The sequence below is a fragment of the Hyperolius riggenbachi genome, chromosome 1 (genome assembly GCF_040937935.1).
Source record: "Hyperolius riggenbachi isolate aHypRig1 chromosome 1, aHypRig1.pri, whole genome shotgun sequence".
Classification (NCBI taxonomy): domain Eukaryota; kingdom Metazoa; phylum Chordata; class Amphibia; order Anura; family Hyperoliidae; genus Hyperolius; species Hyperolius riggenbachi.
The window spans coordinates 430,868,716-430,889,286 of record NC_090646.1 but is presented as its reverse complement, the minus strand read 5'-3'; the positions used below and the strand labels follow the sequence as shown (position 1 = coordinate 430,889,286).

The 20,571-nt window shown below is 43.5% G+C and overlaps 1 protein-coding gene and 1 long non-coding RNA gene across 2 annotated transcripts in view; one reads left to right on the top strand and one right to left on the bottom strand.

Moving 5' to 3' along the window:
* LOC137518861 (uncharacterized) overlaps window positions 1–8,900 on the top strand; it is a 39,759-nt gene extending 30,859 nt beyond the window's left edge. The window contains exon 3 of the long non-coding RNA XR_011020916.1: window positions 8,459–8,900. This is a non-coding gene — a long non-coding RNA (uncharacterized lncRNA). The remainder of the gene's footprint in view (window positions 1–8,458) is intronic.
* Window positions 1–20,571, bottom strand: part of DAPK1 (death associated protein kinase 1) — a 264,648-nt gene that overhangs the window by 185,448 nt on the left and 58,629 nt on the right. The gene's annotated exons all lie outside the window — the stretch shown is intronic.

The window sequence follows — 20,571 nt, the reverse complement described above, 5'->3', positions numbered from 1 at the left end:
TTATGCCTCTTTCACAGTAGGTCGTTGCGGTTTGATGCAACGTTAAAGTCGTAACGCAAATTACAACGCAATGCCCCCAAAAAGTCGCACAGCAATACTAAGTCTGTGCGACATTCACAGTGCATTGTGTGTAACGTGTGGCGTTATTAGAAAGCGCTGCATGCTGTGCGTTCTACACGTTATTAGCTGCGTTGGACTGTTTGCACATGCTCAGTAATTACTTGGAAGCATACTTTTCATTGCCTGTATGCTCTACTGTATGCGACGATAAAGGGGCATTAACCACTTTACCCACCACTACAGTATATCTACGTCAGCTGTGGCACCCTCCAAGCCACAGCCACGTAGATATACTGACCTTATTGCAGCCCTGCTGTGCAGGAACAGGTGCGCTTTAGAGCGCACCCTCCGGCACTGTCAGCTGCCTTACTAATTGGCAAAAGGGAACATGTTTCCTTGTAGCCAATTAGTGACTCCCCCGCAGATGAACGATCATCGCTGTAGCAAACAGCGTGATCATTCATCTTTCCCCTCCGTGGTCGGATCGTAAAAAAAATGCCCCTGGAAGATGAATATCTCACCTTACCTGGTTCCTGCGATCATCCTGCAGCTCCAGCCTCCATTCACCGCTCTTCACTCAGCCCTGTGACGCTGAATATCCGGGTCCCGGCTTGATGACGTCATCAAGCCGGGACCCGGACGTTCGGCATCACAGGGCTGAGTGCACCGCGGAGAATGTAGGCTGGAGCTGCAGGATGATCGCAGGAACCAGGTAAGGTGAGATATTCATCTTGCAGGGGCATTTTTTTTATGATCTGGCCACGGGGGGGGGGGGGGGGGGGGGCATAGTGGTAAGGGGGGGGTTAAAAGTATTATTGGGGCCCATCAGGGTAACAGGGTGGGGGATTTCATAATGGGGGGCACATCTGATGGTCCTGAGGGACATAACTGAATGCTGGGGGCACATATGGCAATAATGGGGTGGGGGCGCTAATCCTGGGGACACATCTGGCTATAATGGGGGAACACTGATCCTGGGGACACATCTGGCTATAATGAGGGGTGCTTTATTGGGGTACGTAGAAAAAAAAAAAAAATATATATATATATATATATATATATATGTATATATATATATATATATATATATATATATATATATATATATATATATATATATATATATAAAAAATGCGGGGACATATCTGGCTATAATGGAGGCTGATATTGGGGGGCACATCTGGCTATACTGGGGGGGGGGGGTCTGATACTGGGCACACATCTGGCCATCTATCCTTGGGGGACTTAATACTGATGACATGTCTTTTACCTACTGTAGCACTTTTTTTTTACTAGAATTGAAGAAAACCTGAGAAATAATGCAATTTTAACGTTTTCCCCTCTTTTTTCCCGCTAAAATGCACAGAAAAAATAATTCTCAGGACAAAATATCCCCCAATGAAAGTCTAGTTTATCCTGAAAAAAAAACTATATGTAGATCATTTACGTGTCGTGAGTAGGGATAAAGTTATTGCTGATTAAACAGGGACATAGCTAAAACATCAAAACTGCTCTGGTCAATAAGGGGAAAACAAGGTCTGGATGCGAAGTGGTTAAGTTGCGTTTTGGGGCGTTGCGTTATTTGCGTTGCGACTTTAACGTCACATCAAAACGCAACGTCCTACTGTGAAAGAGGCCTCAAAGCAACCTTAAATGGAAGGGGGGGGGGGGGCGCCTAGATACTCACCAAAGCGCTATATCCCCAGTGAATTTATTTGACCTGCAGGTTAAATAAGTCTTCAGCTCTCCTCAGGCAGACAAGTGCGTTCATACTGTGTGGATGAACCAGTCTTTGGAAGAACTCGGGGACGCTTCTGATGCATTCCAAGGAGTCCCGAAGGTGCCAATTTTTAAACGGGAGACAATAGGGGAATGAGGAGCTAGAGAGGACCAGGAAGGCTCTATAAGATCCAGAGCCTTCCATCTTAGGATAGTTTCACCGTGATGTTGCACTCAGTCCTCAAGCTCCTGTGTGGCCGCTGACTATGCACTGAGACAAGTCCCAGTGAAACAAATCCAATCAGTTAGTTGCGCCAATGGTCCACACACGCCCAATTCAGATTGTGAGACCTTAAAAATAAAAACACAGACAAGCGGGTTTCCTCAAAGTGAGTATTGCCTCAATACAGTGGACATTGGTGCAACTAACTGATTGGATTCTTAGGTTAGTACCTACGTTTTTTTTCCTGGTCGCTTCAGGGCTGCTTTAAAAATAATTTTCCTGACAATGAGCATGACTCACAAAGCTTCTTCACCCGTTTCCTCTATCCTCACCTTATCCATGTTACAATTTCTAAGCTCCCAAAGAGCAAAAATATAATATAATTAAGTTAAGAAAAGTAATAATGAAATAAAGTTAATAAGTAACAACTTACTGATTATTTTGCTTGTAAATGTGCTGAAAGGTTTATTTTTATTGAATAGGTGATAAATCCTGTATGAGAAGTTCTGTGAATAGAGCCCAATGCATGCGATAGCAGTGGTACAGTATGATTTGTCTTTGCAAGCAAGCTAGCAGCAGTTCTGAGGTAGGCACTGGGGCCCGGTGCACACCAAAACCCGCTAGCAGATCTGCAAAATGCTAGCAGATTTTGAAACACTTTTTCTTAATTTTTCTGTAGCACTTCAGCTAGCATTTTTGCGGTTTTGTGAAGCATTTTTGGTGTAGTAGATTTTATATATTGTTACAGTAAAGCTGTTACTGAACAGCTACTGTAACAAAAACGCATGCAAAACCGCTCTGAACTGCCGTTTTTCAGAGCAATTTGCGTTTTTCCTATACTTTACATTAGAGGCAGAAACGCCTCCGCAATCCAAAAAATGCCTCACCCCGGGAGTATGCGTTTCAGCAAAACGCCTCCCGCTCTGGTGTGAACCACCCCATTGAGATACATTGACCAAGCGGCTGCAAAAACGCCAAGGAACCTGCTCGGTGTGCATCAGCCCTCAGTGAGGCTGGATCCACACTTGTCTTCAGTTTTCTAGGCAGTGCTTCATTGCTGTCCGTTGTTTTTCTGCATGTGAAAACAACAATTCAAGTGGGAACTAGCCCATTAACATTAGTTCTCAGTTTTCCTGTGCAGAAAATGCACACCAAAAAACGTAATGCTGGGCATACACGGCTCGATGCCCCCTTATCAATCGAGCCGCTGATGGCTCGATTGATAATTTCCGACAGGACCGATCACGCGGCGGGTCGATACTGCGGCCGATCCCCGCGGGCGCACAATAGCGGGGAATCGAGCCGCTGATAAGGAAGAGCCTGCGGGGACGAGCGGAAATCGATCCGCACGACTGTGGGAACACGCGGACACGCGGTGCCGGTCTACCCCTGTATTCCCACCATAAGAGTGTGAACAGGGCCTGATGCTGGGGATACACGGTACATTTCTGTAACGTGTATCGACCAGCTGATCCGGCCAGCTGATAATAATCAGCTGGCCCGATCAAGCCGCTCGACCCCCGCCCGCTCGATTCCCGCCGGCAGACAATGGCAGGGAATCGAGCGCTGATAAGGAAGCGCCGGCGGGGACGAGCGGGAATCGATCCACGCGGACAAGCGGGGACGCGGCTGGGGTCGATCCGGCGGCTAATCGGCCGCCGGATCGACCCATTTACTCCCAGCAAGAGAGAGGTGTTTGAGTCTGCCTGCCTGCTCAAACATCTGCATTTACGCTTATTATTAATGCATAGCCATGCACTACCCTTAAGCTTTGAGGGCTCGTTTCCACTATTGCGTTGCGAAATCGCTGCGGCAAAATTCGCATGCGAGTGCAAATTTCGCAAGAGTGTGCATCCAAATTTCCGTGCGAATTAGCATGAAAATTTGCATGGATGACGATGTATGCGAATTTAACCATGGCAATGCCGGTGTGCTTTTTCCATTGATTTCATTCGCATGCGAATTCTGTGGCTCTTTTGTGCGTTTTTTCACCGCTGAAAAAAACGCACCTCAACAACGCTACAGTGGAAACAGGCCCATCCACTTGCATTTCATGTGCGAATCCGCATGCGTTGGGCGCATGCGGATTCGCGATAGTGGAAACCAGCCCTGAATGTAGCCATTTTCACCAAGCATGTAGTAATGCACATAGGATACATATATTTTTTCATGTGTCTTACAAAGAAAGCAAATTCAAATATGTCCAACAAGTGTTTCAGAACATTAACATAAGTTGTAAAATGTGTGCTTCACGCAATGCACATAGTGTGAACAGGCCTTTAAAGGGGCGCTATGACAAAAATGGTAAGGGCTCGTTTCCAGTCAACAGTAGAGCCACACAGGTCTACATTGCACGTCACTACCGGGGAAGCGGAGGGAGGGGGTGGAGCTTGATAATACTAAATGGGATCGCGGGCGCAATCGCCCTGAAATGCAGGCAACTATTTAAAAGTGAATCACAGGGCATGAATGGAAACAGCAGTCTGCAGTCCCTGCGATCGAATTTCCAGAAAGCACGTTATATGGAAACAAGTCCTTAAAGAGAAACCTCGACCAAGAATTGAACTTTATCCCAATCAGTAGCTGATACCTCCTTTTACATGAGAAATCTACTCCTTTTCACAAACAGACCATCAGGGGGCGCTGTATGGCTGATATTGTGGTGAAACCCCTCCCACAAAGAAATTGAGTACGTACTCTTGGCAGTTTCCTGTCTGTGAACCGTTGCATTGTGGGAAATAGCCGTTTACAGCTGTTTCCAACTGCCTAAAAAAGCATGCAGCAGCTACATCACCTGCCAACAGAAAAATGTTACCATGTAAGAAATGTCAGAATGTAAATCAGGGATTTAAAAGATTTTACAATGGGTAAACACTGACTAAATCATTTATACATAATTATTGTAAAAATGAAGCACTTTTTTATTACATTATTTTCACTGGAGTTCCTCTACATACCGTATTTATAAATACATATAAGATGTGCATTTATTCCAAACTAAAATGCAGTGTAAAAGACTGTTTCAATGTAACTTTCACTCACAGTGTTATTAATCTAGGTTTTTTTTTCCTGTTCACAAGGAGCAGTCTTTATAAAGGAACCTAAATGTCTCCTTTATTTTATATAGTACTCCCTGGCTAGAAACTCTACAATGGTGTCAGACGGCTAGCCTACTCACTTGCAAGCTATTGTGGCAGTTTGAGCAACTGCCACTCAGTCAGTGCTTTTGAAAATAAGAAAACCCTGAGAAAATGGATCAGATGTCCAAAACCTGACGTTAAGAGGTTAAAACAGATCAGATTTAAAACACTTAGGGCGCGATTCCACTAGAGCGGCGCGTGTCTGCGAGACGCGAGTCGGCTCTTCTGGGTCTGCGGGGAAAGCACACAAATCCCATCAGCCGTGCCATGCACGGCTATGGGATCCGCAGCCTCCCGCGCCGATTCGGATGGAATAGCGATTCGGCCGGCGTTACCATTGCACCCTATGGCAGAGTTTCCCCGCACTATCTGCCTGCGAGGAAACTCTGCGGATTCGCGGCGGTTTCCGCTCAAGTGGAAATGCGCCCTTACTGTAAATGACAGCTACCTAGAAAGAAAGTCAATTAAAGTGCAGTTTACTCTAGGACACACAGACATATACATGTACAGTGGGTTGCAAAAGTATTCGGCCCCCTTGAAGTTTTCCACATTTTGTCACCTTACTGCCAAAAACATGCATCAATTTTATTGGAATTCCACGTGAAAGACCAATACAAAGTGGTGTACACAGGAGACGTGGAACGGAAACCGTACATGATTCCAAACATTTTTAACAAATCAATAACTGCAAAGTGGGTTGTGCGTAATTATTCGGCCCCCTGAGTCAATACTTTGTAGAACCACCTTTTGCTGCAATTACAGCTGCCAGTCTTTTAGGGTATGTCTCTACCAGCTTTGCACATCTAGAGACTGAAACCCTTGCCCATTCTTCTTTGCAAAAACAGCTCCAGCTCAGTCAGATTAGATGGACAGCGTTTGTGAACAGCAGTTTTCAAATCTTGCCACAGATTCTCGATTGGATTTAGATCTGGACTTTGACTGGGCCATTTTAACACATAGATATGTTTTGTTTTAATCCATTCCATTGCTGCCCTGACTTTATATTTAGGGTCATTGTCCTGCTGGAAGGTGAACCTCCGCCCCAGTCTCAAGTCTTTTGCAGTCTCCAAGAGGTTTTCTTCCAAGATTGCCCTGTATTTGGCTCCATCCATCTTCCCATCAACTCTGACCAGCTTCCCTGTCCCTGCTGAAGAGATGCACCCCCCCGAGCATGATGCTGCCACCACCATATTTGACAGTGGGGATGGTGTGTTCAGAGTGATGTGCAGTGTTAGTTTTCCGCCACACATAGCGTTTTGCATTTTGGCCAAAAAGTTCCATTTTGGCCTCATCTTACCAAAGCTCCTTCTTCCACATGGTTGCTGTGTCCCCCCACATGGCTTGTGGCAAACTGCAAACGGGACTTCTTATGCTTTCAGTTAACAATGCCTTTCTTCTTTCCACTCTTCCATAAAGGCCAACTTTGTACAGTGCATGACTAATAGTTGTCCTATGGACAGAGTCTCCCACCTGAGCTGTAGATCTCTGCAGCTCATCCAGAGTCACCATGGGCCTCTTGACTGCATTTCTGATCAGCGCCCTCCTTGTTCGGCCTGTGAGTTTAGGTGGATGGCCTTGTCTTGGTAGGTTTACAGTTGTGCCATACTCCTTCCATTTCTGAATGATCGCTTGCACAGTGCTCCGTGGGATGTTCAAGGCTTTGGAAATCTTTTTGTAGCCTAAGCCTGCTTTAAATTTCTCAATAACTTGATCCCTGACCTGTCTTGTGTGTTCTTTGGACTTCACGGTGTTGTTGCTCCCAATATTCTCTTAGACAACCTCTGATGCCGAGCAGCTGTATTTGTACTGACATTAGATTATACACAGGTGCACTCTAGTCATTAGCACTCATCAGGCACTGTCTATAGGCAACTGACTGCACTCAGATCAAAGGGGGCCGAATAATTATGCACACACCACTTCGCAGTTATTTATTTGTAAAAAATGTTTGGAATCATGTATGATTTTTGTTCCACTTCTCATGTGTACACCACTTTGTGTTGGTCTTTCATATGAAATTACAATAAAATTGATTCATGTTTGTGGCAGTAATATGACAAAATGTGGAAAACTTCAAGGGGGCCGAATACTTTTGCAACCCATTGTATATATACATACACACACACTTTACATTTTACAGTGCTTTGTCATAGTGCCTCTTTACACTACAAACATACACTACAGTTTTGTCACCTAAATCTTTGATAGATTTGACTAAAATCTGCTGTGACTCGCAATGCTAGTATCTGCCTCCAGTGATTTGGCAAAATAGATCCATCTTTGCTGAGCACTTGTTGTGGGACACTTCCTGCTTGTTCTCTCCCTCTCCTCTCCGTAGGACAGAAAAGGCTCACAAATGTACAGTCATGTGAGAATAGACTCTCACTAAAGGTAATCAGGAAATAAAACATCATGCAACATTTACCTTTCTTATTAAGGTGGCCATACACTGGTCGATGTGCCATTAGATCGACCAGCTGACAGATCCCTATCTGATCGAATCTGATCAGATAGGGATCGTATGGCTGCCTTTACTGCAAACAGATTGTGAATCGATTTCAGCCTGAAACCGATCACAATCTGTTCAGCTGCTCCTGCCGCCTGTCCCCCCCCCGTATACATTACCTGAGGCTGGCTCCCGGGCATCTTCTCCGCACTGCACCGCACCGCTGTTCTTGCTCCATCCCGGCGCTTCCTGTGTTACTCCGTGACCAGGAAGTTCAAATAGAGCGCCCTCTATTTCAACTTCCTGGTCACCGGAGTGACACAGGAAGTATAAGCGTACACTGGGACATGCGGAAATGCGGTGCAGCGAGGAGAAGAGGACCCCGGAGCCAGCTTCAGGTAATTTATACATGCTCGGATCGGGCCCGAATCGTACGCCGCAAGCGACGCGCTCCTACCGCCGGGCGATCGAGGGTAATTTCCCGCACGGCGCGATCGACGGTCCGATCCGATTTCGGGAGGGAATCGGATCGGCGGGTGCGTTTAGCGCAAGCGATTGGCAGCAGATCCGATCCCAGGATCGGATCTGCTGTCGAAACGGCCGTGAATCGAGCCAGTGTATGGCCTGCTTTAATGTTTCCTGTGTTGTCTCTAATACTCTACAGTATTAGTTGTTCCTCTCCTGCCCTCATTCAGAATGCCAAAACACCTCTACACACACCTACAACTATAGCAAGGTATGGATATAGTGTGAGATTCGATATTGAGAGCAATGCCGACAACTAAAATTTACTTTCACTAAAGTTTTTTTTCCAAAAGTAATATGTAAAGTCACTCTCCTGGGTCTCCTTTTTGTATTTTCTCTCCACAGAACAGAAGAGGTTGTCTGTACAAGTCCAAAACTGGCACTCAAAACAATAAAGTGTGATTGTTTCAGATGACAATAATCCAAAGTGTTAGTTACAGTGAAGCATAGGAATTCCCACAGCAAGCACACTTCAGAAAATAGCTTCTTCTCTGATTTCAATGTAAAGATGTGGAAAAGGTTATACAAATAGCCCTCTTCAACAACTGTTCTGCACACATACTCTTTGTGCTTTAGAAGTAGCATGCATGGACATTGTGAAAGTAGCAACCTTCTGCAGGGCTGAAGGTGACTAAAGAACAGAAATGATCCTACATCCAAGCCAGGATTTATTTAACACCTGCAATAATAACTTTTTTCAAGAAAAGAGGAGCCATCATGGATTTAATGTATAACAATGCTGTGTAGGTGTGTGCGTGCATGCAATCAAACTAATTTATATTAAAGAAAACCCAAAGTGGATCTCGGGTCATGAATCAAATACTAAAGGGGCCCATACACCTAACGATTTTCCTGCCGATATACAGCAGATGCGATCCCTGTGAACGGATCTGCTGTGAAATCGTTGCGCAAACACCAACAGAATGATCGATTTCCGCCCGAAATCAATCCCGTCGATTCGTCTGTGCGGAAGATTTCACTCGATCGCCGGCGGGTCGGGAGTGTGTCGATAGCGACGTTCGAATGCCCGACGACCGACACTAGCGGCAATACATTACCTGCTCCGGCCGGCTCGTGTCCCCTGGTCTCCGCTGTCCCTTCTCCGTGCTCGGCTCCTCCAGCTTCACTGAACTTCCTGTCTCAGCAGGAAGTTTAAACAGTAGAGCGCCCTCTGTTTAAACTTTCCCGGCAGGAAGTTCAGTGAGGCTGGAGGAGCCGAGCACAGAGAAGGGACAGCGGAGACCAGGGGACACACGTCAGCCGGAGCAGGTAATGTATGCGGGGGGCGGCAGCTTCACAGATTGTGATTGGTTTCATGCTGAAATCGATTTACAATCTGTTTGCAGTAAAGGCAGCCATATGATCCCTCTCTGATCAGATTCAATCAGAGAGGGATCTATCTGTTGGTCGGATCTGATGGCAAATCGACCAGTGTATGGCTACCTTTACAGAAGCAGAGGGAAGCCTGGATCATGCAGAGGCTTCCCATGCTGTCCTCTGGACTGCCGCCTCTGCACGGACCCTCCAGCACATCGCGACCGCGGTCCTCTTCATGCATGAGTGTGCCCACACAATGAAAGGGGGGGGGGGGGGGGGGAGGTTGTCCACGCTCAGCAATGGTGGACCAGAGGATGGTGAAGGAAGCTTTTGCAGAATCCAGAGGCTTCCCCCTTCTTAGGTAAGTATTTGACTTTTGGCCAGAGGCTTGCCTCGGGTATGCTTTAAAGTGGACCTGAACTCAGAACTCCTCTATGCTCTAAAAGCTACACCGCAGCATAATAACCTTTAAAATAAAAAAATAAAAAAAAACCATTAATTTGTTACAGCTGATACAAATCTTAAAATAAATCTGCATTGTTTCTACTTTCTGATTTATGGAAGCAGCCATATTAACAGCCGATGCTTTCAAATGGGCTTATTTGCCATCTTTGCCATAGGCAGTCATGTAACACAGCGGAGAGATCAGATTACAATTTGTGATTATGCACAAATGAGGGGGAATTATACAGGCTACATTCTCTACATACACACAGGGTGCATTTCTATAGGTTTTCCTTCTGTCCTGTGCCAGAGTTCAGGCCCACTTTAAGGCTAATTTCACACCAGGACGTTGCGTTAGAGGGGGCGTTAAGGTCGCATAACGTCCCCCTAACGGAACGCCTGGTGGTGCTGGATCTGGACGTCAGAGTGAGCCGCGTTGTGCAGCTCACTCTGGCGTCAGTGATGCCGTGATGCGCACTCTTGTGCGCATGCGGCATCACGTGGTCCCGCCGGCCAATCGCCGCACAGAGCGGCTGCTCCAGGAAGTAAACACTGCACGTCATAACGTGCAGTGCATATTAATTAGCCATGTGCCTGGCCGCTCTCCGCTCCTCCCCAACATTAGTGAGCATGTGCAAGCAGTCTAACGCGGCTTAGCCGCGTCTAAAGTACTGCATGCAGTACGTTGCCTTGTGACGCAGCGTTACAATGTAACGCAACGTCCGCACTGTGAACAGCCCCATTGATTTTTCATTACTGTGCGGTGGGCTGCGTTACAGGCTGCTCTAACGTGCGCCTGTAATGTCCCACTGTGAAACCAGCCTAAGACATAAGCAAATGTACTAAGGTTAGGTTAACACAAAGCACATCCAATGTACAATCCTCTGTCAGTCCATGCAATCACGGCGTTTGTTGTAATGGTTATGTCGCAGATACTCTGCTATAGGACTTGTTATGCAAGACACATTCAAATCAAACATGTGAACGATCCTATAAAAACATAGGATCTCCCAACATGTCCGCTTGTGTCTGTTGCAGAAAGCGGTCAGATATCGGACTTGGCATGAACCTAAGATTAAGTCCACAACAGAAGGGAGAGGATGATGTCCAGAAGGATTTGCAATTTTATTTTGCTTTTTACAATCCATGGGCTATATGCATCTGTTTCAACAATATGTTTTATACATAATGTTATGCCCAGTGATCGCTTTTAATCTATATAGTATAAAAACAAATGCTCAACTAAAATCTTGTTGCAACCCCTTACTACTTTTGTCAATTATTTTCGTAAATAAATCCTGACAAGGTTGCAAAATTACTTTGCAAATGGTGCCCAAACTCTATAAAAAAAAAAAAGTGTCTGGCTTTATGTGTTGTGCTTAAGATGCCCAAATAGCTACCCTTTGCCAGCAGAAGCAAGAAACACACTTATATTTAATAGAAAGAAAACATTATCTGCATAGGTACAAGCCAGAAAGAATGTACTACTTTTTTTTGCAGTTGCAGTTAAAGGGTGACAAAGATCTGCAGATGGTGCATCCTGTGAATGATTATTTGTGTAATCTGGATGGAGATTTTACCAGCTGAGCTTACAGCTTTCATGCAGGCAGCTCGCTGCTGCTTCAAACAATAAAGCGTGGCCATGCGACAGAACAGAAGAAGTCGTGACATGCAAAGCTCACCACGATGGCATCGTGCAATACAGTTATCTGTGAAATAAATTGCTACAGATACATCTAAAAATAGACTGCATCACTGCAATCTTCTGCTATTAATAGTGGTTATGCAGGAGGCAGGCACTTCCTGACATACCTGTTTACTATAAAACAGCTACAGGCCATCACAGCAAAAACAGATGCTTTTCAAACACACAAACACATGGAAGAGCCAATTCACACAACAGACCAGATGACATTTGTGCAGCATTACAATAAAAACATAAATGCCTTTATTTGAGAAAAAGCAAAATGTACCAAAAAAGTAACCTATAGTAGCTAGTGAATCTTGTAGGGTCCAATTTAGTCAAACGTTAACACAACCGCACTTGACGTGAGCAGGATTGCATACATCTGTCTTACAGACCAAAGCAGTTCTGACAATGAGCAATGATTAGCACAACTGATGACACCCAAGTGATGTATGTGTATACAGTATGTTTTTTTTTTTTGCAGGGCAGGGGGATTCGATTGTCCTGTGGAGACATTTCTATCTAATAATTATTTTGTATGCATTTTAAAAATGGAAAAAGGTTAAGTGTATGGATAAATATACCTTTTCCCATTTTACCACCAGTTTTACAACAAATGTCACTACTGTAGATACAGTATGAACCACTACATTCAGCTATTTATCACAATCATCACAACCAGGACTGTGGGGTTGGTACAAAGATCATCCGACTCCTCAGGTTAGTATTCCACAGACTCTGGCTCCTCTAAATTTGCATACTACATCTTGTTGATTGAAATAACATAACATAAAAGGCATCTCATCACTGCCAACGCTTAGAAATAAAGCATCTTTAAGATGGTATCTTTTGGGAACAAAAAGCTCCTGGCCAGGAAACTGACACTTTACCCTGTCAGCCATCCTGACCTGTCATGGTCCACGTGAATGCCCCAGTATGTTGTCTGTATAATAAGATTTACGGGAGCCCCGTATCTGCTGTGTTCCAGCATGTAGCCCTGCCCACTTGCAGATATTTGGCTTCTAACTCTTAAATATCTGATATAGAAGAGGCTAGGTCCATTTTCTGCAAGATGCAGATCTTTGCACCAGAACCCAGCTGATATCGCTATTGCGGCAAGGAAGGCTGCAATAGCAGTATAGGGGGTGCTATTGTGGCTGGGACCGTGAAGAATCACTTGCGTTCCGAGCCCGAGTCGGCGGCTGACGGCAAAACCGGAAGTGGCCGCCGGCGGGTCCAGGAGGATCGGAGCAACTCTATGTGGGCACTGATCAGCTGCAGGGGGCTGAGGGAAGCCCCAGGTGAGTAAAACTCTTATTTGACTTAAGTGCCACTTTAAGTTGAAAACAAAAAGAATTACAAAAAAAAACCACCTTGTGGAATAGCAGTATGTGCAATGTTTTGAGACCCTTCCACTCATTTCATTCCAAGGTTCCCAATTCTAATGACAGCAATTATGGTTTGTCCACAATTTCCATTTTTGATCTGCAAACGTTGCCCTCCAGCTGTTAAACTACAAATCCCACAATGCAGCGATTTCCAATGCAGTGTCACTGAATGGGATCTGCACTCCAATGGAGGAAAAAGCAGGTGCTGTGCATTACTTTATAACACTGGGTCAGATAGTGGGTTTGGCCCCTAGTTTATTCCCAGATACACATGATACTGAATTTACATGAGCAAGAAATAAATGGTGTACACAGGATGAGAGTCTGAATACAATATTACTGTATAATGAATGCTTAGGGCTCGTTTCAACTGCAACACAGAGCCACGCGTCACTACCGAGGGTGGAGCTTGTGATCCCATTCCTTATACTGAATGGAATCGCGGGTGCAATTGCCCCAAAATGCAGGCAACCATGCGCTGCGATTCAAAAGTGCTGTCCCTGTGATCATGTTTCCATATGTGCTCATGAAAGTACGCTATACAGAAATGAGGCCTTACTCTCAATTTTTCTGTCTGAATTTCCTCAATACAGTCATTTTTATTGAGAAACTCCCATTACTTTATGTACATTACAAAGGCTGTATATCACTATACAGCATACAATGGGAATCTGTGTTTTTACTTGTAACCAGCAGGGCTGTGGAGTCGGTCCAAAAATCCACCGACTCCGACTCCGACTCCTCAGTTTAGGATTCCACCGACTCCGACTCCGACTCCACGACTCCGACTCCTCTAATTTGCATATTACAATTTTGTTGATTAAAAGTATGTAACGTGAAATTCGTCTCTTAACTGCCAACGCTTAGGAATTTTACAAGACAACTGAAGTGAGAAGGATATGTAGACTACTATATTTATTCCCTTTAGACTAAAACTAGTCCTTGGTAAGAGTACTTGTAAAAGGTACAAACCGGAACAAAGAACATCTATCAGGCCCTAGGCAGTGTAAGTGTGGGTACATGTAAGAATGATGTGCAGGTACTCTGCAGGGGAATGAGGAGATTGTAAACAGACAACACCTCTGTGTTCAATGTGCACAGCATTCTCAGTGGATTCCCTGCAGCTCTGTGGGGAGTGCATATGTAGAGTATAGTACTACTGTGTAACAAAGTAAACCTGAGACAGATGAAATTAAAGTTTTATACATACCTGGGGCTTCCTCCAGCCGCCTTCAGGATAATCAGTCCCTCGTTGTCCTCCTCCGCCACCTGGATCTTCTGCTATGAGTCCAGGTACTTGAGCCAGTCAGGCGTAGTGCGCATGCACACACTCCGCCGCCAGGAGCATACTACACCTGTGCAGCACTATTGCGCAAGTGCAGAATGTTCCTGGCTGTGGGAGCGGCATGCAGCCGGACAGCGCTGACTGGCTGAATTACCAGGACTCATAGCAGAAGATCCGGGTGGTGGAGGACAGCGAGGGACTGATTAGCCTGAAGGGGACTGGAGGAAGCCCCAGGTATGTATAAAACTTTACTTTTCATCCGTCTCAGTTACCCTTTAATTTGTAGTCACCAAACCAAATTTTAACAACATATCAAATTATTTGATTTCATCAGCAAAGGGAGTGCATACATTTGCATAAATCAGCATCAGTGCAGAATTATTTCCATCTCATTGACCATCTCTATTAGTGACATAGCTACACATCAGGCTTTATTCTTACAGCATAGATGTTATTTAGTATATATAAGAGATTCCTGTGTACACATCATATATACAGTCACAATCAGATATGTATATCTGACCTTAAAAATACGGGGACTGCTTTATTGAAGCAGCACAAGTAACTAATTTTGATTGGTTTATTTCATTTTTGTGGACTAAGCACAGCTATTACTGTATATATACTGTATATATACATTATTTTTAATGACTATTATCTGAGAAATAGAACATTTTATCATATTTTTTATTTTAATTACAGTTACAAATTCATTAGGAGTCGGAGTCGGAGTCGGTGCATTTTTTCCCGACTCCGACTCCAGGCACCCAAAATTGCCCGACTCCACGACTCCGACTCCACGACTCCGACTCCACAGCCCTGGTAACCAGCTATGAATACTTCCTGCACAGCACTTGCCAGAGGACACGATAATTGATTTAAATGAAACATATGATGTTCTTCTGGTAACTGAACAGAATGAGATTCTTGACAGATTTTAAAGAGGAACTCCACTGAAAATAATGTAATAAAAAAGTGCTTCATTTTTACCATAATTATGTATAAATGATTTAGTCAGTGTTTACTCATTGTAAAATCTTTCCTCTCCCAGATTCACATTCTGACATGTATTACATGGTGACATTGTTACTGTGGGCAGGTTATGTAGCTGTTTCTAGCTGTTCTGGCCGTTACAAACAGCTGTAAACAGCCATTTCCTGTCTGTGAACATTGTTACATTGTGGCAGTTTGCCCAGAGTACCGCGGTATTCAGAGCCTCTAGTGGGAGTGGTTTCAGCACAAAATCAGTCACACAGCGCCCCCTGATGGTCTGTTTGTGAAAATCATTCTATTTCTCATGTAAAAGAGGGTATCAGCTACTGATTGGGATAAAGTTCAATTTTTGGTTGGAGTTTCTCTTTAACTCTGCAGAGACCTGTCACTTTTAACAGCATTTTAAATTCTTTGACCATAAACAGAAAATTAACCTCGTCTATTTATAACCAAACTGAAATGGCTGCAAGTGAAATGAATGTGGAAGTCTAGTGAAGCACCCCAGTCCTGTGACATAATGTACTGACAGATGCAGGTCCGAGCCTTCGCAAGGCATGCTTAGCAGGAGAAGCAATTCTCAGCCACAAGACTGTAAATACCATTTAAAGAGAATCTGTATTGTTAAAATCGCACAAAAGTAAACATACCAGTGCGTTAGGGGACATCTCCTATTACCCTCTGACACAATTTCGCCGCTCCTCGCCGCATTAAAAGTGGTTAAAAACAGTTTTAAAAAGTTTGTTTATAAACAAACAAAATGGCCACCAAAACAGGAAGTAGGTTGATGTACAGTATGTCCACACATAGAAAATACATCCATACACAAGCAGGCTGTATACACCCTTCCTTTTGAATCTCAAGAGATCATTTGTGTGTTTCTTTCCCCCTGCAGTTCTCATGCACTGAAGTTTCAGGCTGCTCGTTTCTTCCTGCAAACAGCTTTGCCCTTGTCTGTAATTCTTCAGTATGTGAAAGCCCAGCCAGCTCAGAGGACGATTTATCCAGCTTGTAAAAGATAAGAGAGAAGAGAGAAGCTGCCCTTATCTAAATAATACACAGGCAGTGGGCATAGAGGGGCTGGAAGGGGGAGTTCATAGCAGAACCACAACACTGAAGAACTTGGCAGCCTTCCAGACACAGGCTGACAAGTCTGACAGGGGAAAGATACATTGATTTATTACAGAGACTGATAGTAGAAAGTGCTGCAGTTAGCTAGAGCACATTAGAATAGCTTTTGGAACTTGTAGGATGATAAAAAACAGGATGCAATTTTTGTTACAGAGTCTCTTTAAGAGCTCAGTAATCAAGAGTGCACAAATGTGTGAAATGAGGCTTCTACATCTAAAATCCTGTCATAAGGGCTCATTCACACTATGTGAGTTGCAGCAAGTTTTGACTCATTGCACATAGTGTGCGTTTTGCTTGGTAACATGAAAGTCCATACACTTTCATTTTATCATTCACGCTGCAAGAGTCAGCGAGTTGCGTTTCAACTCACTAACTAGAGTGAAAGCAAGAAGTTATAAATCAGGATGATAACTAGAGTGAATGAGCCCTAAATGTTTAATGAGTAGGGATGGTCAATGGGATGCAAATCATTTCAAGTTCATACAGGATTTTGCAAATTGTATGAAAATTCATGAATCTTAAAAATCATGAAAAAAGGTGTTTAGTTGAACATGCATGAGGTTTCTTGTGGGACCATGCATGCACAGTAGCCCGTGACAAGACTCAATCAGGACAGCTTTCTGAGGTGCACAGAAGCAGAACGAGGGGACAGTGAGGGACTTGAAGGACTACAGGGGGCTGAAAGAGGACCCAGGTAAGTTAAACTGACTGCCTTTGGGTCACTTCAAGTGGAAGTACTTTTAATATTCACTCCCATTGCTCTCCTATTGGCATTTAAAATGATTGGTGTATTTAAAGGACCACTATGGTAAAAAAAAAAAAGTTAACATTTCAAATTTGTATGTATGCATATGTATAAAATGTACATATATCCCAGAGTAAAATGAGCTATAAATTAGTTTTCTCCTATGTTGCTGTAACTTACAGTAGATAGTAAAAATATGACAGAACTGACAGGTTTTGGACCAGTCCATCTCCTTATGGGGGACTTTTGATGGTTTCTTTATTTTCAAGAACACTTACTGAGTAGCGGTTGCTCTGTCCAACTGCCAAAACACCGTGTAAGTGGGTAGGGAAGCTGGCTGACGTTGTACAGATCCTTTCAAGGGAGTGCTTTTGTAAAGAATGAAGGAAATACCGAGAATCCCCCATGAAAAAAAAAGGACTAGTCCAAAACCTGTCAGTTCTGTCTGACTTTTACTACTGTCTGTACATGACAGCAACATAGCAGAAAAAAAAATTCACAGCTCATTTCACTCAGAGAGAAATGCACTTCTTATATGTATCTGTACAGATGTATTTTAAATTTACTTTTGTGACGGTGGTCCTTTAAATTATTTTTTAAAAAGTAAATAAGGCATTTTTTCCTTGTGCATTTACCAAGGTACCAGGTGAATTGTGCTAGTCCTACTGGGAACCGCAACTACTAAGCGTAATCAGAGGAAGGGGCTGGAGGAAGGAACTGGCTAGCAACTGACACATGCCAGCCAGCATATAGAGGTACGCTCCACCAGACAACAATTAGGACAGCTGAAATGTCAAAATATCTTTATTCCTTTATTTTCATTAGACTATTAATCTTCATCACGAGTTTTAGTTAAGAATTACTACATTTTTTTTTAATTCAGGTCCACTTTAATGTTGCCTTTAAAAGGAAATAAATATGGCAGCAACCATTTGCTTCTCTCTTCAGGTGTATTTTAAAGTTTTGTGACGTAGGGAAGGCCAATTATTAGTTTAACCCCAATATCCCCAGCTTATAAATGTGTAATTTTGCACAAAATATCATATAAAAAAGGTCAAAGAACCATATTTTTTATATATGGAGACACTCATTACTCCAAATTACAGCCTACAATAGTAGAAACCACTAATACACTTGTAAAATCCATCTTTTCTAAGGACTCACTGGGTCACACAATGGCATTTTTAGCCTGTAAAGAGATATAAAAGCTTAAAGAGACTCTGTAACAAATTGTTTATCTTTATTTCTTCTATGCTATAAGTTCCTATGCCTTTTCTAATGTGGTCTGGCTTACTGCAGCTTTTCCTAATTGCACAGTAGCTGTGTTATCTCTGTTATATGATCTAATCTTCTCTCTATAGTCGGCACAGTCAGGCTGAGGCAGTCAGACTGGAATGTGCAGGGCTGCTTGTGATTAGCTAGAAGCTGTACACACCCCCTGCAGGCTCTGTGTGACTAACACACTCTGCTTAGCTGAGCCTATTAGAAGCTGGTTAGTTTGTTTGTAAACACTGCCTAAAACTGGCAATTACAAGCCAGGTTTGCAGCAGAGAATGGCAGAAACAGCACAGAGGGGACCAGGAGCACATAATGAATAGAATGGTATGCTTTTTATTGTAAGAATTTCAGAGTACAGATTCTCTTTAAACAGCAAAAATGACATTATTGCTAATAAGGTAACGTGCTGCACATGAAAAACATTCCGCCTTACATTGCTCTATGCATCTGTATTATGTAAAGGCCACTAAAACAAATGGGCAATTACATTCTTCAAGAACATAGATGCAAGTCACATGTCTTTTTACAACCACATATGGGTAGGAAGAAGCTCTGGTGTGAATACTGCATATTTTCAGGATTTTCTTCATTCTAGTTTTGAGAGGTGTAAAAAAAAAAAAAAAAAAAAAAAAAAAAAAGCATAAACACGTTTGAGGAGTTTCATTGCTGCAGGTTGCTTCAGCTCCTGTCTTTGCCTTCTAGACATGGCAACTGAAGAGGCAACTGAAGTACAGTGGAATAGTCATCGACTCTTTTGCCTCTGCTGAGAATCAGCCTCCCTTATGCGTTGCTGAGAGGTCCGGAGTGCCAGACCGCCTCAGATTACTTTGTTTCCCTCTTTACCCCACCAGCTGGAAGGATTGCCTCCTCCCCACTCTTCCATAGCAAAAAGACTGCATCCCTCAAAAAGACAACATCCCTTGCCTGAAGCCTAGTGACGAGTCTGTACAACACTCGGGCCTGAACAGTCACTTGAATGGACGACTGTCATTGTGTATGTATACACACACACCTTATGTTTTTTTTAGATGCCTTTTTGTACAGATTACTGTATATTATTATTGGGCATCTGCATATGAGAGCCCAGAACAATCTGCCTGTGCAAAGACAGATTTGCTAGTTAGAGGGAGTCCTAGTGAGCAGGAGTTCACCTGTAGAAAACAGTGGCAGAGTAGCAGACAGAAAGTATGCCTAAGTACTCAAGCATATTGAGAGTGTTATGCAGTTCCTATTATATGGCTGGCTTCAGGGATAACACAATGGTGCAGTTCTGCCATAGTGCCCTTCTAAGTAACAAAAACAAACAAATGATGAAACTCACTACATTTTCCTACTTTGCGGCTTGGCTTATCCCACTTTTACATAAATCCAGGGTCTGATTTTCTGCGCTCTCCACGTCTGCATTATAGTCTACATTATATAGTGCATTTTGATATAAAATAAAAACATGTACTATCATTTAATTGGGCTGGCTTGTAAGCAGGGCACATCCCTGGTGCCAGGTAGCCATGGCTTCTTACAGATTACAGCCAGCACTTAACTTGAGTTTTTCTCTAATCGTAGACTGTGGAACGCACTCCTAAAAACTTCCAGCTGGCTCCTGGTATCTGCATTCATTTGGCAGGAATGCCCAAGAGAAACCCTATAATATTCTTGCCTGGAGTGGAAACTAAAGCAGGGTAAAAATCTGATTGGTAGCAGTGGGTCGCCATGGTTACTCACTAAAATAAATGATGACCATTGGTGTTTTAAGCTAAAATGTTTTTGTTCTAAATGTTTAGCTGTATTGCTAGAATAATAATCAGTGTAATCACGGCTTGTAGTGACACAAGTACAACATCCAAAAGGAAATAAGAGGCAGATATGAAAACAGAGTGATGATTCATAGGAGCAGAGCACGGGAAGCTCCACCATCTGTGAGCTGTGATAGCAGCGCCTCAATTGTGTTATCAGGATCTGCTTATCTAACACAGAGGAGCATCCAAACGGTCAAGAGAAAAGAGACCTTTAGAGAGAGGTTCACAAAGCATCATCAATGCGGTGCGTAGGCGGGATGCTTTAGTATTAATTATGAAGGTATCACATGCAGGATTGATAAACCATAACACTGTTCCCAAAGCAACCAGCTCATTGTGCAAGCTTAAGATAGAGTTAGCAACCATTTCCAACAACACATACCCCAAGGGTGTCTCA